The following is a 10,555-nucleotide window of genomic DNA, read 5'->3' on the forward strand; positions in this document are numbered from 1 at the left end:
TTCCTGTTTCTGAGGCGGAAGAGGCTGGCACCAAATGAAGGGAAGTTCCACTGATTTTTCTAAATTTACACTTAATTTATCAAATAACGGCATTCCTGATCATTGTCACCTGTAATAATTTTCTGTGAGGGAGCTTTTAGAGGCAGTAAACTCTTCAGACATCTGGTTCCTATCCACACCACTGTTACCAATTCTGTTAAGTTTCTCTAGAACAAAGCATTCCACATCAAACCACTCTGAATGACTTTTAAATTTTGCAGAAATTTGGAAAAATAGGTGGCTTTCCCCTTTAACTGGCACATGGAAAGGAGTGCTCATGTGTGAGCATTTCACATATAAACTTGTATGCTTGAGCACAAAGGCACATGCAGTCACTCTGGGGCTGCACAAAAGCGTTTTTTAAAGTAAATATTCCTTAATTTTTTCATAGAGGCGAATATGACACAATCCATGCCCTGAAAACTCCTGATCAGTGCTGCCAAATGGGACGCTGCCAGCTACATAATGACCACAACTGTCAAACATTAAAGCTCCTGAGATGCCAAAGTGAGTAGAAAAAAACAAGAATGTGCCAATGATAATACTTCCTCCCTATCTCTTTTAACAGCCTTTTTCTCTATCTTTCCCTCATTCACACCATCCCCCCTTCCCTCTCACTAGTTCAGGACGACTGCGGGCCTATTAGTGTGGTGGCTTGGGCCGTAGCTTTGCCAGTAATGAGCCCAGCAGCACAATACGGGCACCAGGCTGGAACAGCTGAGGGAGAACAAAGCCAGCAGGATGGGGCTGGCGCACAGGGTAACTACCTTTGGCACAGAGAGTGTTATGGGGCTGAGATTGTGTCTGTGTGTTGAGGGGGTGCATGTGCTACTATCATTACTGGGCCCAAATAAGAGACGCACAGAGGCCCCTTGAGGAGCTCCTGCCAAAAAGGCAGTCTGGCCTCTGTGTGTGTGTGTGCGCGTTCACACGCCGTGTGTGACAATGAGTGGAAGGACCATCCGAGAGTTTACACCCCTCTGTCCTGCGCTAGTCAACTGGAAACTTCTGCATTTGTATCCCGGACTGAGACATTTGTCAACAACAAACTCAAATTCCCCTTTAGCATTGTCCACTAGACAATATTTGTCTGGCTAAATGAATTAAGCTATGCTGTTAGTGGAAGTGGTGAATGGCAACATTGGAAAGCTGCAGTCATCTTCTGTCTGCTGAATGTTTGTGAGCGCAAATGAAAAGTGAGGGCGGTCATTGTGGTTTGAGTGAAACACTTAACCCAGATTGGGTGAATGAACAAACCAGCTTCATTAATTGATTTCAGTAGCACATAGCCCATTAATGTGAACCATGTCAGTTTATTACAGAACGTTTGAGGGCAGTTAATTAGTGATCAACAATTTTAGGGTGAGCTCATTCCGCTCAAATAGCAGTTTGTTGTTGCTGTTTTTACATGCTGAACCATCCTTAGATATCTAGTATAAATGTGAACAAGTTCATTCCTTAGCTACTACTCTCACTAGCCACCTTGTATCTATGTTCACTGTCCACTGTATCAGGTCCAGTTGTACTGTGCAGAAGTCAAAGGCCACCCTTCATTTATTTAATTACTGACCATTATGTGCAAGTTATTCATCTTTCAGTGTCAGGTTAAATGCCTTTATTACTGCTTGCATTCCTTTCAGGAGACTTGCTTTCAGTTTTTCGATAAAATTTTTCCATACCTCCAAAGTTCAGTCTTAGAAGTTGGTTGCACTTCTTACAATCCAAATAGTCCCAAACGCTTTCAGTGATGTTGAGATCTGGATTCGTGACTGGTCAGTCTATTGTTCTGAGAACGCCAGCAGCTTCTTTGTTTGATTTTCAGATTATGTACTTTATTGACTACTTTCTTTTCTCTTTTATTAACTCCAGTTTTGGAACCCCCTGTTTTTTTGCTTATTTTTCTTTGACTTTCCCCTTTGTCATGCAAGTGGTTTATAATTGCCCGTTCTTCAGTTTTCAGGACCCCCACAGGACCTGCAATCAGCTGGTATTATTCAAAATAAAATGTTTCTCTTTTTTCACATATGTCGACATGTGAATAATTGCTATTCAGTTAAACAGTATTTGTAGATAAAAGTTCTGTAAAAGAACAGTGGGGAAAAATGGAAATTTGACTTTGCAATCATTTATTTAAAAAAAAAAATGAGATGCCTTTTTATCTGTTGAAAAAGTAAGTACACCGCTTCAGTAAGTGGTAGTGCCCCCTTTGTAAGAAATAACTTTATGTAGGCATTTCTTATAACTGTGTACTTGTTTCTGCCTACTGGGAGAAACATTTCTTACTTTTGAGCCATTGTGCATTTACTTGTATGTTTGTGATCATTATCCTGTTGGAAGGTCCACTTCTTCAGCTTCAACTTATTTATGGATGGTCTCACTTTCCTCCTCAAGCTCTTTCTGGTATGAAAAGGAATTCGTAGTCGATGATTACATGTTGGCCAGGCCCAGAGGTAGCAAAGCAGCCCCAAACCATAACATTTCCACCACCATTCTTTACAGTTAGTATGAGGTTCTTCTGATTAAATGCAGTGTTTGGTTTTCACCAAACATGGCTTCTGGTACTGTGGCCAAACAATTCTATCTTTGACTCTATAGTGGAATAATTGACTTCCAATAATTTGGATATCCTTTTAAACCCCTTCCCAGACTCATAGGAATCTACAACTTTTTTTAAAGGCTTTGATGCCACACATTCCAATAACAAAAATCAAACCAGACCAGATATCTGAGGTTTTAATAAGACAGATTCCTCGAAGATATTCTCTACTAGTGTTCTAATCATTAGCACCCATTCAGGTGCACCTGATTTCAATTTGCCACATTTAAAGCAATGATATATGTAGGGGTGTATTTACTTGTTCCACATCAGAAAAATTGCATTACTGTTTATTTCAGTTATGTAGGCGATGATAAAAATGTTAATTGTCACTTGTTAAACTATATATCACTTTTATTTATCAACACTGTTGAAATGAAGACTTGATATCCGTATCTCCAAATATGTTGAAAAAGTCTAAATCTTTCATTGGGATGTACTTACATTTTCATGTGACTGTATGTCACTACTCTTAAGGAGCAAATGTGTGTGTATGTTGTGAAAATCTATAAACTTGGTGGGGAAAATAGTTTCTAAAAACATACCACAAAAGTGAAGAAATCCAAAGTGTATAGTTTCTATTCAATAAATAAATTCACTTAAAAAATAGAAACTTCAAGGAACTCCAAGAAGAATTTAAATAACTCTGTTTGACCAGTTAATTTGCCAGGAACCCCAGGGGCAGGAAGTCCTATTGACCAGAGACACTACAGCAGACAAATGAAACAAAGCCTGCCCCATCCACCACTACCCCCACTCACACACACACACACTTACTCTTTTATACATTCTTACCTGGTTGGAATCTGTCAGGTATCAGATACAGCCCTTAGGAGATGAAGTGTGAACTTTTGACTTCAGCAGACCATCAGTGTCAGTATGTGAAACACTGAATAAAAATGATTGTACTTTTTAAACATGGCACTACTGCATCTTTTTTGTCTGTTTTTACATGTCAAACTTATGAAAAAACTATTGTGGTTCATATTGCGTATTGTTGAAATATTAAGTAGAACCTTAAAGGCCTAAAGTTGCTTTCCATCCTTCTTCTTCTGAGTCTGCATTTATGCTAGATTACATGCTCATGGCCCATAACTACACATTATACTAAAGGGTGTTGACAAAAAAATTGTAAACACCTAACAAGATATCAAGTCCCCAATAAGTAGCATAGCTACACTTTGCCTTCATAACAGTTTCAGTCTTTGGAATGTTGCTATGGATGTTGAAGGATAATGAAGGACACCCTCTAGTTCTTTGTGTAATTCTCTCTGTACTCCATGACTTCCAATAAATGTTGAACAGTGTCTAGATCTTGTGATTGGGGAAGCCATTGATGGATCAAGAAGAAGTACTGTCTTCAGCAGAGATTATACCTAATTCTGTAAAATGGCCTTTTATTCCAGTAGCTCTCATACAACAATGAAGAGCAGCAGTTCTCTATCCTGGTCTTTGAGTGCCACTGCATTGCACAATTTACAATCTTTCAACATGCCTGATGCCACTAATTAACAAGCCCTTCCTGAGGTGAGCTAGATGTGTTAGAGCAGGGGAAACACTACAATATGTAGGACAGAGGTTCTTCAGGATCAGGGTTGGGAGCCTGTGATGTAGTGCAATGAGTGGATATGTAAATGTGATTTACTTTCATTACTGTTAGTCCTTTTAAGATATTTTTTTCATTAATCTGCCCACCTTATATACATTTCCAAGTAATTACCAAAGGTGAGTAGTAGCTGGTTACATTTACTCAGCTAGTCAAATACAATTTTGATGAATCTGTACTTTGAGTATTTTCAAATTATAATACTTTTGTTTGCACTCAGTAACATTATGGCCATTAACATTTAGTTACTATTTTCTTATTTATGTTTCATTCTGTTGTTTCAGTACTTGCTTTGCTGTTGCTCACAAAACTGACTTTTGAGGTTCTTTTTATTTTACGTCAAAATTGCAAACCAAAAAAGTTGAGACAGTTTGTGAAATGCTAATAAAAACAGAAAGCAAGGTTAGTCAATTCTGTTTTACATTCAGAATGTGCTGCTTGCCTGTGCTAGTTGTCTAAAAGGCAGCATATATTGCTCTAAAATGTAAATATCTTTCAGCACTAATTGTGCCTTCAAAGATGTGCCGTTTACTCACTAATACACTTACATACCATAACATATCCTGCACTTTACACTGGTAATAATCTGGATGATCCTTTTCTTCTTTGGCTTAACAACACAACAGCCATTGTTTCTATAAACAGTCTGAAAGGTTTACTTGTCTATACTCACTCGTCAATACACGTTTCTATGGTGCATCAGTCAATTTCAGATCAGCTCAAGCCCAGAGAAGTCGGCAGCATTTCTGGACATTGACATATGACTTCTATTGTGCATAGCACAGTTTTAACTTGCAATTCTGGATGCAGTAGCAAGCGGTGTTAATTGACAACTGTTTGTCAAAGTATTCCTGAGCCGATGTGGTGATATCTATCACAGAAGTATGACAGTTTTTAATGCAGTGGTTTAAGAGACCAAAGGTCACAAACATTCAGTTGTGTTTTTTGGCCCTTAACACACAGAGATTTCTCCAGATTCCCTGAATCTTTTGATGATATTATACGCTGTAGAGGGTGAAATATGTAAAATCCTCGTAATTGCTTGTTGAGGAATGTATATTTACAAAAACAGTGATGTTGATAAGGTCAAACATGAAATATCTTGAAATCATGAAAAATCTCAGGTCAAAGTGGATTTGCAAATCTGCTTTCTGTTTTTGCATTACACATGCTATCTTAACGTTTTTGAAATTGAGGTTTGTAGTTCTATGAATAGTTTGTATTTCTACTGTAGTTGTTTTTAGGAAAACTAATTATTGTCCTTGTCATAATTTTATTGAAGCAGCAATATTTTTACTTTGTAATGGGTTTAGGCTACTCTACCCACCTCTGATAAATACAAAAGCCAAACTTTGTTATTATGATAGTGCTGTAGAGTTTATCCACATTTTAGAAAGCTGTACTGCATCCCTAGTTGCAATAAGTGAGCCATCTATCTGTATACATGAGACTTTATCATGGCATACTTCGTTCACATAAAGTGCCTTTACTATGTTCCTTCCAGGCATGCTAATGTCTCTACACTATAGACTGTGTCTGCAGGATGCTTTCAATTCGACCTGTCTCTCCAGGAACAAAGCAAAACACAGTGTGGTGTCTGTGTCGGGTACGTCTGTGACGCACTGGAGCTCACTCCAGGCAATGTTGTCAGTGGAAGAAGGGTAGCCAAGTGGCGAGGGCAATCTCGGGTCAGGAGCTGTGATGCCCCTGAGCAAAGCAGGCACTTCATGTAAACTGCTTCACTGTGACTGCTAGAGGTCTGGCTATGAAAAGAGGTATTCTGGAGCTAGCATCACAAACAAGTGGGTTAGACTGTCTGCTTAGCAAATAAAATGGAGTTCAATGAAAAAAGGAACTAAAAATGTAAACTGAGCAGATCATGTTCAGTCCAAGTTCTCTCCATGGTTTGTGTTTTGGAGCACAGGCAAGAGGTATGAAAGACCCGAAAGTCAAGTGGACGCCAAAGGAGCAAGTCTATTAGAAATCCTGAGAGCACTTGTAGTGTTAGAGATGTTCCAGGAATTCCACTGATTTTTCAATAATAATAATTGAATTGTCAAGATGTAAACAGTGATTCAGGGTGGTTTGATGTGAAATGGTGCATTGTGGAGAAACGTACCTACTCAGATTTCATTACAGAGTTGGTGATAAGAGAAATATAGCCATTTCGTTTACTATCCAAAATGATCAGTGAAGCCACACCTGTCTTCTGGAAAAATAAGTTTTCTTTGCGGACTACACATCTTCTGGAATTTTGCCTTATGGCAGCCTGCATGCACCTCCCCACCAGACTTTATCTTAAAAACTCATAAAACAAACTTTCATGTAATAACTTTCTGTGAGGTAACTTTTATAGGAATTAAAATTTTCGGATGTCTAGTTCCTTTCATCACCACTGTGAACAATTCTGATTTGGTAAGTTTCTCTAGAAAATTCATTTCACATCAAAACAATCTGAATGGCTTTCTTTACCTGAAAGACTCAGCCTCTCTATGATGCTCTTTTTATACCAAATCATGATACCTGGCCTGTTGACAATTAACCTAATTAGTTGTGAGATGTTCTACCAGGTTTTTTAGCATTACACAACTTTACCAGACTTTTGTTGCCTCTGTCCCAACTTTTTTTTAAACATGTTGCTCGCATCAATTAAAAATGGGCATATATTTAAAAAAAAATAATGAAATTTTTCAGTTTCAACATTTAAAAGATGTGCACATCATTGCATTCTGTTTTATTTACATGCACAGCATGTTTATTTAAAAATTTAAAACACTTTCTAAAGGTATGAGTTTGGTATATGTAAACTCTCTCATGTCCAGTTATCAAGTCAGATGACCAACAGACAAAAAATCAACCAAGGGAATGGTTGTGGACTAGAAAATAGCCCAAATAGTGAATGTATGCAGAAAGGGATTACCTATGGCTAAAGATAAAAAGTAACTCATAAAATGTTCCGGTCGTCAGTACCAGATGGAGAATGTGTGGCAGGGGAGTCATAGAGGCCCTTCACAACTGAAACAAAAAGGGGGGCATGCAGAAGCATACACAAGTGTGCAAAATACTAAAGTACTGATGGCTGAATGCTGAATACATTGTCCTAAATGTGTTCAGTGACATATTCTGTTACAGTACTTAAAAAAGTAATGTATTCAGAATACAGTTACAGTATTCAGAATACATCTTGATGAGGCAGATGGGGAAAAAATCTGTTTATTTTTAATTAATTCACACTCTTCCTCACTGTTACTGATTGGCAAGAAGCAGTTCTGTTAATGTTTAATTAAAAAATTGCTCTTCATGAATGAACTTGAAAATTCTCAACTTCTTTTTATTATGTGCTTCAGTCCACTTCTGCACCCACTATCCCCTGAGCAGGACTGCAGCCTGTCTCAAAAACTCAGCATTTTTTGGAAAGTGTTCTAGGCGACCCACATAAAAGCCATATACTCATATTCTCTGTGTCTTTGTGAGTTGTCATATTATTATTTTCCTTAAATGTAAAAAATATTTTATAAATATTTTCTATAAACAATTCACCATATCCCAGCAACACCATCTCACAAATTTGACTATAAAATGGGTAGCTTTGCGATGTTCACTTTTCTTTTTTATCTACTTCCTTTTTCATTTCCTCAGTAACGGCTTGTTTAAAGCTACACATCCTTTTAGACTTGCACGTTGAGATTTCTTCTCACAGTGGAAGGATGGACAGAACAGCCGTTTTTCAAATGGGAAAAACACAAGTGTTCTGTCCATTCTTTCCCATAGATGTTCCCCTAAAATCTTTTAATACTGTTTATCTGACTGTAACAGTTTTGGTGATCAGATGGTTGTTAGGAACCCACTTTCTCTGTATCTTTTGATCATTTTTGAACTCAGTTTTGGAAACTCCTGTTTTTTCACTTTTTTTCTTTAACTTTCCTCTTCTTTAGGAAAATGAATTATTATAATGGCTGTTTTAACTGCAAATTAAATAAACAAAGGGTGTTCTCTGACTTTTGCACAGTATTGCCAATAAACTGGCACATCACATTTCAGTGTGCTCATGCTTAAGTATGAACATATGAAAGTATTGTAAAGCTATTCTACATACTGCCTTTTCAAAATCAAATGTGAACTGATTACAGATGATTCATTTCCATATACTGAATACATTTTTCCAGTGTTTGTATTTTTTTTTTCACCTCATCCCTGAGCATACAGTTCAGTTTTGGCAACTTTTGTGTACCCGAGTCAGCTTCACAAGAGAAAATTATGACCGAATAACAAAAAGACGAATGTAGGCAGCAGTAAAGCAAGGTTGGGGACAGCAGGGCACAATACAGTTTGCTTTTTGTTTAATGATTTTAAAAATATTTGAGCAAGATTAATGGTTGTTTTTTACAGTCAAACTGCTCATCTCTGCTACAAATGAAAACATAAACTTAATTTCCAGTTCCTATGGTTTGTAAACAATTCAATTGAAAGTATAGCAAGTGCAAACACCCAAGTGCAAACACCAAGTCTTTAAAAAGTCTAGTAAATTGGAAAAACACAAAATGGAATTAATTCAATAGAAATCTAAGTAGTTTGAACCATTCCAACCTAAATACATCAAAACAAAAATTTATTAGAGAAAAGAGAGTGGGTCAAACAGCAAATATTAGCCCAATATAATTGAAGTGTATGTTACTTACACAGCATTTTTAGTATGTTCTTGATGAATCTGTGCATACAAACGTTTTTTTTTTTAATGTGTATGGGGCACATATGGACATGTCCCATTGTTTTGGGAGACATTTATAAGTCTGCTTTACCACTAACCCTGCAGTGACTAGCCTGGCCTGCTCGGTGAGATTTGCTATATTACAGACTCCAAGATACTGAAATATTATAGTTGTGAATATCAGTAAATTAAAAACATTTACGATGAAAAAAGTCGCTTTTATGATATTAAACAAAGTCTTCAGGGAGAAACTGGAGAGATATCTGTCTGATCCTAGTCAAAATTCGTGGATGACGTAGCTATGGGGTTGCAAGAACATGACTAAAAGTACGTTCTACTGGAACCCACTTAACTATAAACTATAAATATTACATAAAATATCCATGTTACATTTTACCCCATGTTAGTTTGCTCATCCCTGTAGAAGCCATCGTTAGGAATTTTTCAAGACGGGCAGATTAGCCGGGAGCCAGAGAGGTAGAGGTAGCGCAAAAGAATGTCAGTGGAGCTTGTTTGCAGTGGCTAAGTGCTGGCCAAGGCCCTTAATGAAGGCAAACCTCTGCTTGCCTTTTTAATTACTCAACCAGGCCTGACAGGCTACCACAAAGCTCTTCAGCCAAGCAGACTAGGGTGAACAAAAACAGGGCCCTCATAGGCTTAGCACCGGCCCAGACTCCCTGCAATCACACAAGGCCGTGTTGGCCTCTTCCACAGTCATGGCCACTATATGAGTGGAGAAGAGCAGTCAGATGGCACTCAGAGGCAGCGGAGCAGTCACGCTTCGCAGGTCCTGCATAGAGCCTTGGTCATGACCTTATGCTAAGACCACAGTGAGGAGGCTGCTTCTACTGTAGGACCACTTCATATAGGCTAAACACAAGCATGAACATAGCCGAGGTGTAGAAAAAAAGCACTTTTTAATCAGGATGAGTGATAATTGTGAATGCCAGTTGTAATGAGCTTTGTTTCTTAATGAGCTTTTAATGACATCAGTTGTGATTCTGTATTTTGACATGGAATGTTCAGAATGCTGCGTTTATCCTTATTTTTCGAACCCTCCTGTGCTTCAGAATATTTCAGCATCCTACAGCAGTTGTGTTTACAGTCTAGTAGCTTGCCATACTATGTCAATTATTAACTTTGTATTTATGCTTCAATTAGTGTTTGTGTTTACTCATCAGAGAGTAAAACCAGAAGTGCGTATATTTATCTTCAGGAGTCATTTTCTGACTCATTGAGGACGTGATGGTGCCTTTCCTCAAGATGTGTTTATACATCAACAGCCTGCATTTAGCTTATCTGATATTGAGCCCTGAGATCTTTATCGTCCTGACACATCCTGAACAATGCCACAGCCTACAGGTACAATCAATCATTCCTTCAATTAAACAAGGCAGCATCTAAAGCATCAGATCCTAATGGCAGGTTGTCAGTCAAATGAAAGGATATGAGTCTCTTCCCTGGACATACAGTGGATCCTTTCACATATTACAGTGACATCCACAAAAACCTATTTGATCCTGGCCCTGCTGTCACAGCAAAGAAAATATATCAGATTTAAGAAAAGCCTGTGTTACTTAGTTTCTTCTTAGGGACTGCTATTAAA

Source organism: Colossoma macropomum, unplaced genomic scaffold, assembly GCF_904425465.1.
Source record: "Colossoma macropomum unplaced genomic scaffold, Colossoma_macropomum, whole genome shotgun sequence".
Lineage (NCBI taxonomy): Eukaryota > Metazoa > Chordata > Actinopteri > Characiformes > Serrasalmidae > Colossoma > Colossoma macropomum.